This window comes from Chrysemys picta, chromosome 4 (assembly GCF_011386835.1).
Source record: "Chrysemys picta bellii isolate R12L10 chromosome 4, ASM1138683v2, whole genome shotgun sequence".
Taxonomy (NCBI): Eukaryota; Metazoa; Chordata; order Testudines; family Emydidae; genus Chrysemys; species Chrysemys picta.
This window is the reverse complement of record NC_088794.1, coordinates 40687857-40702829: the sequence shown is the minus strand read 5'-3', so window position 1 is coordinate 40702829 and position 14973 is coordinate 40687857.

Genomic DNA, 14973 nt, shown 5'->3' with positions numbered 1-14973 from the left:
TCAGTTTCAGTCCACTGGCTAACCAGAAGTCATCAAGCAATTCCCTCAGACACTCCAGTTTCCCAGTGTCACCACCAGCACCACTCCTTATGGGGACAAATGGTTATGAAAACCAATACCTCAGTAAAAGAAAAAAGGTTCTCCCAATCCCAAAAGACCAAGCCCCAGACCCATGTCAATATACCAATTAGATTTTAACCACAAATCATGCTGTTGCCAATCCTTTAGAATCTAAAATCTAAAGGTTTATTCATAAAAAGAAAGAAATATAGATGAGAGCTATGCTTGCCCTCTACACGGTGTGGATTTATGTCCTTTATGATACATGCATCCAGATAGCATAATCATAACCAGCAAATCATAACCTTTTCATAGACACCTTACTTGACCTCCTTTGTACAAGATTTGGTTTAACTATAGGACCTTGGTTGCAACAATGATCTATATGGTCACAGTTTATGTCAATAATGTCACACGCACCACAGATATTTTAGGCATCCCCAGCTGGTGCTGTTCATGACTAGTTTCTATATTTTATTAAAAGGCATGAAGTCTGTTGCGTGATGCCTTTCGATAAGAGAGATCCTGTGTATGAGGGTGCTAATCCACGTGGCCTTCAGCTTTGCTTCAACTAGGCTGCTGCCTCCATCTTAACTTTTGAAAGGAAACAGACATGGGAGATGAGAAGCCGAAGGCATGCATTCAAAACTTCTTGTTTGTGGTGTACTGAGAAATAGAGTTGGTGGAAAAATTGTCATTGAAATTTGAAGTTCCAAAACCCTATGAAAGCATTGAAAAACAGAAAAAAAAATGTTTATCAAAGTTCTGAAAATCTGGAGTCTCATAGAAATCTGTGTCTGCACACTGGGAGGGAGAAAACATTTTTAAGTGAGGAATTCAACTCTGTTCTGACACAGGTGATATACAAACTCTCCAACACTGCATCCTCTAACTCCCGAGGAGTTTCAGTAAGTGCAGAAGTTACTAAGCAATGATGCTCAAAGGTAAATAACCAGAGTAATAATAACCCTGCACATGTCAGTCACCACAACTGCAAAAAAATCCACTTTCTCTCCCTCCTTTCTTTGGCCCTCACCCTGAAAACATTTAAGGACGTGCTTAACTTCATGCACCTAAATGAGCCCCTTGACTTCAACTGAGCATTTGTGGTGCCAGAGTTTTGCAATTTTTAGAGACTAAATGTACCAAAAAACTGGTGAGAAAAATAAAACTTTCCCCCAAACTGCCAAAAAGCTGTGAAAACAACTTCCCCTCAAAAATGTTTAAAAATGTTCCCAAATTCCCCAAAAGAGGACAAAAAATGCACAGAAATGATCAAAACTGTCCCCCAAATGCCCAAAGTGATACAAACTAAGTTTTTTTTAAAAAAAAGCTTCAAAATGGTTTAAAATGTGGTCTTAAAAAGTGTCCCAAACTAGCTACAAAATAGTCAAAAATGTTCCCACCAAAAGTGGTCAAAGAACTGTGTATGGGCAGGGGTTTCTGTGTCATGTGTCAATAGTCAATATTTATTTTATGTTAGTGCAGAGGTTCTCAACCTTTCTCTGAGGCCCCCCAAAATGCTATAAAAACTCCACAGACCATCTGTGCCACAAAAACTGCATATAAAAGCCAGGTTTGGCGTTAAGGGGTAACAAGCAGGGCAATTGCCCAGGGCTCCACGCCACAGGGGGCACCGTGAAGCTCAGTTGCTCAGGCTTCGCCTTCAGCCTCGGGTGGTGGAGCATGCTGCAGTCCTGTGCAGCAAGGCTTTAGCTTTCTGCCCTGGGCCCTAGCAAGTCTAACACTGGCCATGCTTAGTGGACCCCCTGAAACCGGCCAACGGCCCTCCTGGCCCCTGTTTGAGAACCACTGTGTTATTGTATGCTGAACTGACACAGGGATTTTGATAGTACAGCAGTGCCATCCTCGGGTTATTCTATGTATGGAATATAAATGTATTTCATGCTGAGAAATACCCAGTAGTTATTCACTTTAGCAGCTAATTCTGCCATTATGGTTTCTGCCTTATTCCCTCTGTGCAGGATTAGTATTACTCCGCTATTCAGCAAACAAAAAATGCCCTTGAAATAACACCCAAGAGGCCACCTTCCATCCCCTCTGAGCTGAGAATTCCAGTGGGAGCCAATTTCTCTTGCAGGGGATGGGGGACAGTGGCGATATACATTGTACTGGGGTCAAAACCCATTTCAGTATTTGCTGATGAGAATACCATAGAAGTTTGAGAAAATTATGGAGTCCTCTTGATACTTTCTTGAATTAACTTTCAGAGACTACATATTATCTATATCGGGGTTCTCAGCCTGGGGCATGTGACCAGGTATCAGGGACCATCTTGCCCTTCCCATATTGCTAAATGAGCAGGTCCTGTATGGAAAAGGTGAAAACCACTGATCTATATATATCTTTGATCTTCTACATGTTTATTTAACAATGTCTGGAAAATGCCAGCCCCGGGGTAATGTTGTTTGTAGAGGCCACCCTGCTTACACATGTGCTATGGGACCACACCAGAATATGCACATTCTGGAAGTGGAGTAGGTGGTTACACATTTGGGAATGTCAGCCTAAATATGGCTTTAGGATCTTCACCTTACAGAAAAGGGCAGGGCTGGATTAACTTTTTGTGGGCCTGGTGCCAAACATATTTGTGGGCCCCCATTGGGGAAATAGGGCATGTGATGGGGGCGATCCGCAGAGGGAATGGTTGGGGGCAATGAGGTGCAGCGCAGCAGGAGTGGCCCCACTCAGTCCAGCACAAGGGCACTGTTTACAAACCCAAAACTGCTAGACGCCCCTTCCACACTGCCCCCCTGCCCAGTGCCCTGCCCTTATGCCCAGCACCCCCTCACTCAGAGACCTCCCACACAGATCCCTATGCCCAATGCCCCATGCCCCCAGACCCGCTGCCCAGCACCCCCTGCCCAGAGACCCCTCCCGCTGACCTCCCACCACAACTGCACAGCACCCTGCACACCACACCCCCTGCCCAGCTCCCCCACCTACAGATGCCCTACTGTCCAGCACCCCCTTCACAGTCCCACCATTATAGCTGTACAGTGCCCCATATTCCTGAGGGAATTCTGCATCAAATTCTGTGCATAATATTTTAAAATTCTGCAATTTTTTTTTAACAATAAATAAATGTGGAAGCTCCACCATGGCAGTGGGGAGCACAGGCCACTGGCTGCATGGAGGTGGGAGAATACCCTGCAGCCTCCCCCGCCCCCCTGGGACAGGGACTTGGCAGTGAGGCTGAATCTGACCCTGACACAGCACAAGGGCCATGTCTGCCACAGAAAGACACTGGGGTCCGGCCCCTTTTGCGCCAGGCACACCAGATGTGGGCAGGGAGGCTCATCTTGGCAGCGGGATCCAAGTGCAGAAGGACGTAGTGTGGGGGGATCCAGATGGGGGTAAGAGGGTTCTGTGTGGGGAAGTCTGGGTGCAGGCAGCTCAGTGCGGGATCTGGATGCACAGGGAGATTCCACGTGCAGGGGCAATGGGAGTCTGTAGGGAGGACCAAGTGAAAGTGGTTGGAGTTCAATGGGGGACGGGGGTGTCTGGGTGCAGGGGAGGTGGGGTTCATTTGGGTGGAGGTCCAGGTGTAGGTGGATGGGGCTCAGTGGGGAGGTGTCTGGGTGGGCTCATCGGGGTGGTACAGATGAAGGGGAGGTGGGGCTTGTCAAGGTGAGGGTTTAATGGGCCTGCTTAACAGGGGAGCCCCAGCTGCTGACAAGGGGATCCGCATGCTGGGCCCCTGCTTCCCCATCCCATACCCCTTCCCCACCACTCCATCACCCCCCCAGGCTTGGGTAGGGTTACCATATTTCAACACTGAAAAAAGAGGACACTCCACGGGGGCCCTGGCCCTGCCCCAACTCCGCCCCTTCCCCACCCCCGGCCCCACCCCAACTCCACCCAGCCCCGCCCCTTCTCCAAAGTCCCTGCCCCCTCCTCTGAGCACCCTGCATTCCCCCTCCTCCCTCCCGCTCTGATCTTGGTTGGGGGTTGCTAAGTGCTTCCCTGCACCCCACTCGCCCTGCAGCCTCTGCACCCCCCCGCCCCTGCAGCCTCTGAGACTCCTGCTCCCCTCTCGCCCTGCAGCCCCTGCACTCCCCGCCCCTGCAGCCTCTGTGACCCCTGCTCCCCACTCGCCCTGCAGCCCCCACACCCCTCTGCCCCTGCAGCCTCTGCGCCCCCCGCCTGCCCTGCCTCTGCAGCCTCTATGCCCCTGCCTGCCCTGCTCCTCCTCGCCCTGCAGCCTCTGCGCCCCCCCGCCTGCCCTGCTCTCCCGCTCACCCGGCCGCCTCTGCCTGGCAGGGGCTTCAGACGCTCAGCGGTGACCAGGGCGGCGCGGGTCCCTGCAGCCCTGGCCACAGCCTCCTTCCTGCCGACGCCGAGCACGTTCCCCGGCCTGTTGTCCCCACTGGAAACAGCTCCCACGGCGGTGGGTTCCGATCCGCGCGGGGCAACGGGGCCACAGGAAGGGTCCCCCAGTGGCCGGGGGGTCCCCGCCCGCGAGGGAAGCCCGAGCCCCCCCCCCCCCCATTCCCCGTCTGAGCATTGTAGCTGGGGCAGCTGGGCTGCGCTGCGGACCCGGTGGATCGAGCTGGGCAGACCCTGGCTTATGCCTCCCTATTTCCCCTGACATGTCTGGCTCTTTGGAAATTCCCCCCAGACAGGGATTTGAGCACCAAAAAGCCGGACATGTCCGGGGAAATCCGGACGTATGGTAACCCTACTTTCCTAACAGTTCCTAACATTCTATCCACTGGATCACCTTTGTCCACATGTTTGTTGGCCCTATAGCAGGGATCGGCAACCTTTGGCACGCAGCTCGCCCCCATTGGCCTGGAGCGCGAACCGCGGCCAGTGGGAGCTGCGATCAGCTGAACCTGCGGACACGGTAGGTAAACAAACCGGCCCGACCTGCCAGGGTGCTTACCCTGGTGAGCCGCGTGCCAAAGGTTGCCGACCCCTGCCCTATAGCCTATTATTGCTGATAATGGGCAGTTGCTGCTCATTGCTTATGAAAACTGACTTCACAATGAGCCCTGTACAGAACTCTCTTAAATGAGGAAAAAATATTTATTTGCCTGATTCACATGGCATTTTGAGGCTTAATTAATTAATTTCTCATTGTAGCTTTGAAGATGTAAATGCTCAGGGTGCTTAGACTCTCTCCTAATGTGGATGGAATAGCTTGTGATCAAACTGCCCTCCAATTTTTGATTTTACTCACAATCTCTGCTACCATTTGTGGCTGCATGGACCACTTCCCCACCCATTTGTTTCATAGCTTCACAGAGTTTAAGGGCAGAAGGGACCATTAGATCATCTAGTCTGACTTCCTCTATAACACAGGCTGGAGAATTTCCCCAGTTATCGCTGTGTTGAGTCCAGTAACTTGTGTTTGGCGAAAGCATATCTTCCAGAAAGACATGCAGTCTTAATCTGAAGACTTCAAGAAATGGAGAATCCACCACTTCCTTTGGTAGTTTGTTCCAATTGTTAATCACGCTCGCTGTTAAAAATGTGTGCAGTATACAGAGGTAAACCCACCTCGCTACTACTGCTCACCAGTAGCGTAGCTAGCGGGGTGCAGGGGAAGCAGCTGCTTCCCCCGCCTTTCCAAAAGCGGCGGGAGGAGTGAGGGGGGAGCGCAGGCTGGCGGCCCGCAGCGCGGCCGGTAGCCATGGGGGGGGGCGGCGAGCACGGCCGGAGGAGCAGGGGGGCGCAGCATGGCAGCCAGCAGCCGCAGCTGGAGGAGCAAGGGGGGGAGACCACGGGGGTGGCACGGCAGGGCCGGAGGAGCCATGGGGGGGAGGGGCGGTCAGAGGAGGAGCCAAGGGGGGGGAGCCTTTTTTATGTTTGCTCCCCCTCCTCTTAGAAGCTGGCTACGCCACTGCTGCTCATCACTCCTCAGATATCAGGAATGGCAATATACAAAAACCTGTAGGAGAACACTTCAACCTCCCTGGCCACACAATAGCAGATGTAAAGGTAGCCATCTTACAGCAAAAAAACTTCAGGACCAGACTCCAAAGAGAAACTGCTGAGCTCCAGTTCATTTGCAAATTTGACACCATCAGATCAGGATTAAACAAAGACTGTGAATGGCTATCCAACTACAGAAGCAGTTTCTCCTCCCTTGGTGTTCACACCTCAACTGCTAGCAGAGCACCTGACCCTCCCTGATTGAACTAACCTCGTTATCTCCACACTGATTTATACCTGCCTCTGGAGATTTCCATTACTTGCATCTGAAGAAGTGAGGTTCTTACCCACGAAAGCTTATGCTCCCAATACTTCTGTTAGTCTCAAAGGTGCCACAGGACCCTCTGTTGCTTGAAATCCAATGGTTTTCAAGGTTTGTCTTACCTGTTGTTGCTTGTCCTCTCTGTCCTTCTTCATCTGCTGAAGCTTCCTCAGCATCCCACGGAAGTCAACAATCCCATGCTTTAAACAGATTTTCTCATAATCCTTCCTATCAGCATTCAGCAGCAACTGCCAGACCTGTTCCATGTCAACTTCCTTCTTCTGTGTAGGTAGTGGAGTTCTAAGGAACAGTCAGAGGAGGAAAAGCTGGGAGTTTAGATAGGCAACAGGGAGCACCTCTTTCCTCTTATAGAATCATAGAATATCAGGGTTGGAAGGGACCTCAGAAGGTCATCTAATCCAACCCCCTGCTCAAAGCAGGACCAATCCCCAACTAAATGATCCCAGCCAGGGCTTTGTCAAGCCTAACCTTAAAAACCTCTAAAGAAGGAGATTCCATCACCTCCCTAGGTAACCCATTCCAGTGCTTCACCACCCTCCTAGTGAAAAAGTTTTTCCTAATATCCAACCTAAACCTCCCCCTCTGCAACTTGAGACCATTACTCCTTGTTCTGTCATCTGGTAGAGAACAGTCTAGATCCATCCTCTTTGGAACCCTCTTTCAGGTAGTTGAAAGCAGCTATCAAATTCTCCCTCATTGTTCTCTTCTGCAGACTAAACAATCCCAGTTCCCTCAACCTCTCCTCATAAGTCATGTGCACCAGCCCCCTAATCATTTTTGTTGCCCTCCGCAACTTAATTTACCCCTCTTTCATTCTTCATCCCCACCCTTTCTGGAGGTCATATCCACCAGCAAATGAAGACTAGACCGGATGGGACTCTTTCTGAGACACATTGATGCTGCTCCTTAATTGGCCAGAGGTGTTACTGTTGAGATACATGCCACGTGTCTCTGTACCCTGTTTCAGCCATTTCCCCAATAAGTTCAGTGTGAGCTAAAATGCAGGAGCAGAAGAGACACAGATCCCTCAAGGCAAACTTTGTGATACAAGACAGTATCAGCAGCACAACCCTGTAGATGCCTCCTGCTGGAGAGCACTGGCCCCTCAGCCCCAGAGCCAGTAGCAGAGCACTTTCCAAGTGGTGACTCCAAGCAAGCAGAAGCAGGTAGTGTTGCCTGGATGGTCTGTGAAGGGTGGATAGTCACCCCTGCCACAAAGGCTAAACAAGCCTCTTTTATGACACTGGTCCTGCCCCGGGGCCACTCACCGCTTCCTTAACATTTTCCTGAAGTCCTGCAACTCTTTCTTCAGGTCTATAAGAAAAAGAAATGGTAGGATGTGAAAATGGAGTCACCCAACAGGACGTAACACAGAACCAAAAAGAGCTTTAGAAAAACGAAGGCCACCATGGAGCAAAGTGGCCACTGATTTGGGATCTCTCCACTAATAGGTGTCCAAATTGAGACATCTTAGGCCACTTCTGAAAATTTAGCTGAAAACGCACTATTGCAGCTAAATGGCAAGCTGTGTTTTAGATCCCTTTTAGTCCCTCTAGTGCACCCTTTAGGTGACAGGCCTGTCTTCCTCTCACCTTTCCCACCGAGCAACCACGCTGGGACTGGATCTCTGGGTGGCAACCCCCTTATTTCCCAACCACATTAACACAACAGGTCCAACTGGGCTTGGCACCTGCAAACCATTTTTCTTCAGGGGCTTGTGAGTGACTCAGAAATGGCTTCTTCAAAATCAAAGCACTATTTATTCATCCAAAGGTACATAACAAGCAGAGAAAAGGGATAAAACAACAAAAGGCCTATACACCTGGGTCTTACCTAAACTTTATTCTTTTCTTGTAAGTTTTGGGTAAGTTCCACTCAGCTCAGACACCCCTTTTTCTGAGAAAGACAGACAGCTCCTGAAGCATTCTCTGCCTCTCTCCGTCAAAGATCCATCCCCAGCCTCTACTGCCTGCTCAATCCCAATACTTCTATTAGTCTTAAAGGTGCCACAGGACCCTCTGTGGCAGTGTATCTAATTTACCTCGATTTCAGTAATGCATTTGATACAGTTCCACATGGGGAATTAGATGGGGATCAATATGAAAATTGAAAGCTGGATAAGGAACTGGTTAAAGGGGAGACTATAACGGGTCATACTGAAAGGTGAACTGTCAGGCTGGAGAGAGGTTACTAGTGGAGTTCCTCAGGGATCGGTTTTGGGACCAATCTTATTTAATCTTTTTATTACAGACCTTGGCACAAAAAGCGGGAATGTGCTAATAAAATTTGTGGATGACACGAAGCTGGGAGGTATTGCCAATACAGAGAGGGACCGGGATATCCTACAGGAAGATCTGGATGACCTTGTAAACTGGAGTAATAGTAATAGGATGAAATTTAATAGTAAAAAGTGCAAGGTCATGCATTTAAGGATTAATAACAAGAATTTTTGTTATAAACTGGAGACACATCCGTTGGAAGTAACAGAGGAGGAGAAGGACCTCGGAGTATTGGTTGATCACAGGATGACTATGAGCCACCAATGTGATATGGCTGTGAAAAAAAGCTAATGCGGTCTTGGGGTGCATCAGGCGAGGTATTTCCAGTAGAGATAAGGAGGTGTTAGTACCATTGTACAAGGCACTGGTGAGACCTCATCTGGAATATTGTGTGCAGTTCTGGTCTCCCATGTTTAAGAAGGATGAATTCAAACTGGAATAGGTACAGAGAAGGACGACTAGGATGATCCAAGGAATGGAAAACCTGTCTTATGAAAGGAGACTCAAAGAGCTTGGCTTGTTTAGCCTCACCAAAAGAAGGCTGAGGGGAGATATGATTGCTCTCTATAAATATATCAGAGGGATAAATACCAGGGAGGGAAAGGAATTATTTAAGCTCAGTACCAATGTGGGCACAAGAACAAATGGATATAAACTGGCCATCAGGAAGTTTAGACATTGGCCAAACTGGACAGTCACTATGCAAGAGAGGAGAAACTGCTTCTGTAGTTGGATAGCCATTCACAGTCTTTGTTTAATCCTGATCTGATGGTGTCAAATTTGCAAATGAACTGGAGCTCAGCAGTTTCTCTTTGGAGTCTGGTCCTGAAGTTTTTTTGCTGTAAGATGGCTACCTTTACATCTGCTATTGTGTGGCCAGGGAGGTTGAAGTGTTCTCCTACAGGTTTTTGTATATTGCCATTCCTGATATCTGACTTGTGTCCATTTATCCTCTTGCGTAGTGACTGTCCAGTTTGGCCAATGTACATAGCAGAGGGGCATTGCTGGCATATGATGGCATATATAACATTGGTGGACATGCAGGTGAATGAGCCAGTGATGTTGTAGCTGATCTGGTTAGGTCCTGTGATGGTGTTGCTGGTGTAGATATGTGGGCAGAGTTGGCATCGAGGTTTGTTGCATGGGTTGGTTCCTGAGTTAGAGTTGTTATGGTGCGGTGCGTGGTTGCTGGTGAGAATATGCTTAAGGTTGGCGGGTTGTCTGTGGGCGAGGACTGGCCTGCCTCCCAAGGTCTGTGAAAGTGAGGGATCATTGTCCAGGATGGGTTTAAGCTGAGGACTGTAGGTGATGGCCAGTGGAGTTCTGTTGGTTTCTTTTTTGGGCCTGTCTTGTAGCAGGAGGCTTCTGGGTACACGTCTGGCTCTGTTGATTTGTTTCTTTATTTCCTTGTGTGGATATCGTAGTTTTGAGAATGCTTGGTGAAGATCTTGTAGGTGTTGGTCTCTGTCTGAGGGGTTGGAGCAGATGCGATTGTACCTCAGTGCTTGGCTGTAGACGATGGATCGTGTGGTGTGACCGGGGTGGAAGCTGGAGGCATGAAGGTAAGCGTAGCGGTCGGTGGGTTTTTGGTATAGGGTGGTGTTAATGTGGCCATCGCTTATTTGTACGGTGGTGTCTAGGAAGTGGACCTCCCGTGTAGATTGGTCCAGGCTGAGGTTGATGGTGGGGTGGAAGCTGTTGAAATCATGGTGGAAATTTGACACCATCAGATCAGGATTAAACAAAGACTGTGAATGGCTTTCCAACTACAGAAGCAGTTTCTCCTCCCTTGGTGTTCACACCTCAACTGCTAGCAGAGCACCTCACCCTCCCTGATTGAACTAACCTCGTTATCTCCATACTGATTTATACCTGCCTCTAGAGATTTCCATTACTTGCATCTGAAGAAGTGAGGTTCTTACCCATGAAAGCTTATGCTCCCAATACTTCTGTTAGTCTTAAAGGTGCCACAGGACCCTCTGTTGCTTTTTACTGATTCAGACTAACACGGCTACCCCTCTGATACTTAGATCCACTGCATTTCCTTTGTCTAAAAAATCTGTTACCTTCTCAAAGAAGGAGATCAGGTTGGTTTGGCACGATCTACCTTTTGTAAAACCATGTTGTATTTTATCCCAATTACTATTGACCTCAATGTCCTTAACTACTTTCTCCTTCAAAATTTTTTCCAAGACCTTGCATATTACAGATGTCAAACTGACAGGCCTGTAGTTACCCGGATCACTTTTTTCCCCCTTTCTTAAAAATAGGAACTATGTTAGCAATTCTCCAGTCATATGGTACAACTCCTGAGTTTACAGATTCATTAAAAATTCTTGCTAATGGGCTTGCAATTTCATGTTCCAGTTCCTTTAATTTGTATTATAGCAGTACCTAGAAGCTCCAACCAAGTTCAGAACCCCTTTGAGCTAGCTGTACATACACATAGGAAGAGGCTGTCCCTGCCCCAAAGATCTTATAATCTAAATTGATAAAGGAAATATTACTACCCCCATTTTACAGATGGGGAACTGAGGCACAAGAAAACTAAAAGTCTTGCCCAGGGCCACACAGGAAGACTGCAGTAGAACCAGACACTAAACTTGGAGCTTTTGAGTCACGGGCCAATACAAAAACCACACAACCAACCTTTGTCTGTCTGTTATTACAGGTGACTTCTATCCATCACCAAAGTAGGAGGAGTGACTGATGAAGTCCAATCTCCTGTGTGTACAATACTCCCTCTCCTAGAGAAAGGAAACCTGGACAATGCGCTCAGCAACCACCAGCATAGACTGTTCTCTGTGAAAGTCAAATCAGATGGTTTTCACACACAACCCAGCCAGTCCTACCTTGAATGACCTTGAGGCCAGCAGTGCATGCAGCTTCCCCATACTCATTCACAGCAGAGCAATGGTGTGAGCAATGGTGTGAGCAAAGATACAAATCAGTATCTTCTGCAGTGAGTTTGTTTATCTTAAAAAGAAGAAGATAGTATGAGCTGGCAGCAGTGGTGAATGAAGAATCTCTCCCTCTTCCCAGTTGCTCATCTCTTTATGAAGTAGCTGCAAAGTATCATCCTTGATCCTCTTTCTGTTCCCAGGACATTCCTAAAAGCTTTGTTTTCTTTAGTGCTGTGTGTTGTTACAGATTCAATGCCACCCATACTCACTTCCATCCATGATCCATCTAGACAACTGTGCTCCTCTGGGACAATTCAGTTTGCAAAGCCCAGGGTGAAGTTCCTGCAACTTGACTCTACATAGCTCCTCCAATGCGCCCCAGTCTTGACCTCTAACATCCTCTCCTAGTCCAGTCCTGAGTTCCTTGTACAGAGATCTGCTGATCCCTTCAATACTGAGCTGCACTACTTTCTGCTATTCTTGTCCTGGTTTCCCCCACACAGCTCTGTTGATATCCACAGCCCCCGTGCTATCCCAGCCTGGGTTTCTCTCTTCCTATCTCTTTCTCTCTGCTATGCTGGGCCCAGTATGCCATAGCTGACCCTTACCTGCAGGATGAACTCATTTGTAATGCCATTGAAGGACATTTGGTATTTGTCAGGATTGTTCATTTCTTCTTTGCTCCGCTTCCATATCACCTTGGGTGGGGGTTCACCCTTAACCACAGCCCTGAACATGGCATTTTTACCTTTCAAAAGAGGCAAAAAATTAGTCACTTAGGGCAGTGGTTCTCAAAGCCGGTCCACCGCTTGTTCAGGGAAAGCCCCTGGTGCGCTGGGCCAGTTTGTTTACCTGCCGCGTCCACAGGTTCAGCCGATCGCGGCTCCCATTGGCCGCGGTTCGCCATCCCAGGCCAATGGGGGCTTTGGGAAGGGCGGCCAGCACATCCCTCGGCCCACCAGGGGCTTTCCCTGAACAAGCAGCGGACTGGCTTTGAGAACCACTGACTTAGGGGAGGAGGCAGGAGCTTGGATAAAATAGGACCACGCAACAGTTGAGCTGCCTACTTTTCAAAAAGCTGACTTGAAAAGTATCTTTCAAACTCCTCCACTGACCAATATGATTTCTTCCCTGAATTTTTATTTCTAGGCAGAAAATGCATTTTTCGTAGGACTGAGTTTAATCCTAAAAATTCAGATCCAGATCTGGATTCAACCACACCAACATTTGTGCGGGTGTGGGTGGATTTGGGGTTCCACTTCAGGCCCAATTTGATTTTTTTCCACATGTTAATGTTAAAAAACCTTAATGTTCTGTTAAAAAAGTTTGTTTGGGTTTTTTGGGGGGGAGGTACATAATCTATTAAGGATGTTGCATATGAATTTTAAGGATCTCAGTTCGAAACCTTGTAACATGCAGGATACACACACACACACACACACACACACACACACACACACACACACCTACTGATGAGAGCTCTGCTATTTAGCCATGTCTGGCCACCAGTCTGGCAGATGCACCATCAGCAAATAGCCCCAGTGATTCCAATCATCAGTGGCTATAAAGGGAAAGGACAATTTTAAAGAAGAGAGAGATCCCTAATCCAGCATAAAAACTCTATTCAGTATTTGGAATTTATGCTCTCTTAACAGAGAAATTTTCATTAACCCTTTTTGAGGAATCACGCCCTATCCTCAGTGCGCAAGAGTTATGCCATATTCCCTGTATCGTCTCAGCATCTTGTCCATTTGGCTTCTGCTGACTCCACCCAGCTCCCTCCTTTTCTTTTCACCTTGAGAAACACATTGGTTACTTTTGCAATCTTCCCAATACACATGCAGTAAATTATCCCAAGCACAGACAGTAAATTGTCACCACTAAATGCTAGTTTCTGAGGGTCCCTTTAGCGTAGTAGATGTGAGGACAGTACAGGTGGTCAGAAAATGTCTTTGTTTCCAGAGAAAAGTTAGAATTTTTATTGAAAAACATTTTTTCCAGTTTTCAGCCCCAAACAGCCAGAAACTAGAAATTGTTTTCCAACAAAAAATGGAAACTTTTCACAGAAAGCAGCCCCTTCCCCATGGTAGTTTTCATTTTGTCCAAACTCCAATTTTCGGTTGGAAAAAAGTTTCAATTGAAAATTTTTGACTAGCCCTAGGCAGGGACCATCTTTTTGTTCTGTGTCCATACAGTGCCTAGCACAACAAGGTCCTATAGTCCATGACTGGGGCCTCTGGCATTATGCAAATACAACTAAACATAATAAAGGACCGTATTTATTGTGGATGGCCCTGGTAAAAATCTGGGGCACCACTAGAGGGCATTGCATTCCTCTATAAAATGCACAACAGTCTATGGACAAGTGACATGATTGTATGGAGAGAGAGGAGAAAAGTGAAACCTGCAGGTGCTGGAAATCTATCCATCCTGCAGAATTAGGGACTTTACACAGGCTTTGCCACATTCTGCAGAGTCCATAAATACAATCTGAAACACTGCTCTAGGGCCCGATGCAAAGTCTATTGAAATCAATGGGAGTCTTTCTTCAATGTCAGTGGGCTTTGGATTAGGCCTTTGGTGATGATGAACTGGCCTTCCCGTAAATACCACACACTGCAACCCAGGGACAGATTTACACCTGACACGCCACTAGACACAGCATGTTCAACGCTCCCCCTGCCTACAGCTGACATTCATGTTTTCTGTAAAAAATTAAACATAAAGAAATATAAACACGTCCTCCTTGGGAAGGCACGAGACCCTCCACCATGCATGTAGGGTTGCTTACTTTCTAATCGCACAAAATCAAACACTCTGCCCCGCCCCTGCCCTGAGGCCCTGCCCCTTCTCCCAGGCCTCAGCCCCCGCTTGCTCCATCCCCCTTCCTTCCATTGCTCACTCTCTCCCACCCTCACTCAAACTGGGCTGGGGCTGGGGGTTGGGGTGCGGGAGGGGGGTGAGGGCTCGAGCTGGGGGTGCGGGCTCTGGTGTGGGACCAGAAATGAGGGGTTCAGGGTAGGGTGACCAGATAGCAAGTGTGAAAACTTGGGCCAGGAGGTGGGGAGTAATAGGAGCCTATATAAGAAAAAGCCCCAAATATCGGGACTGTCCCTGTAAAATCGGGACCTCTGGTCACCCTAGTTCAGGGTGCAGGAGAGGGCTTCGGGCTGGGGCAGGGGGTTGGGGTGTGTGTGGTGGGGAAGGGCTCCAGCTGGGGGTGTGGGCTCTGGGCTGCGGATGAGGGGTTAGGAGTGTGGGAGGGGGTGAGGGCCCCGGCTGGGGGTATGGCCTCTGGGGTGGGACCGTAGATGAGGGTTTGGGGTGCAAGAGGGGACTCAGGTCTGGGGCGGGAAGTTGGAGTGCGGGGGGGTGAGGGCTCCGGCTAGGGGTTTGGGCTGTGAGATGGGGCCAGGGATGTGGGGTTTGCGGTACAGGAGCAGGCTGAGGCCAAGGGGTTTGGAGTGTGGGAGGGGGTATGGGCTCT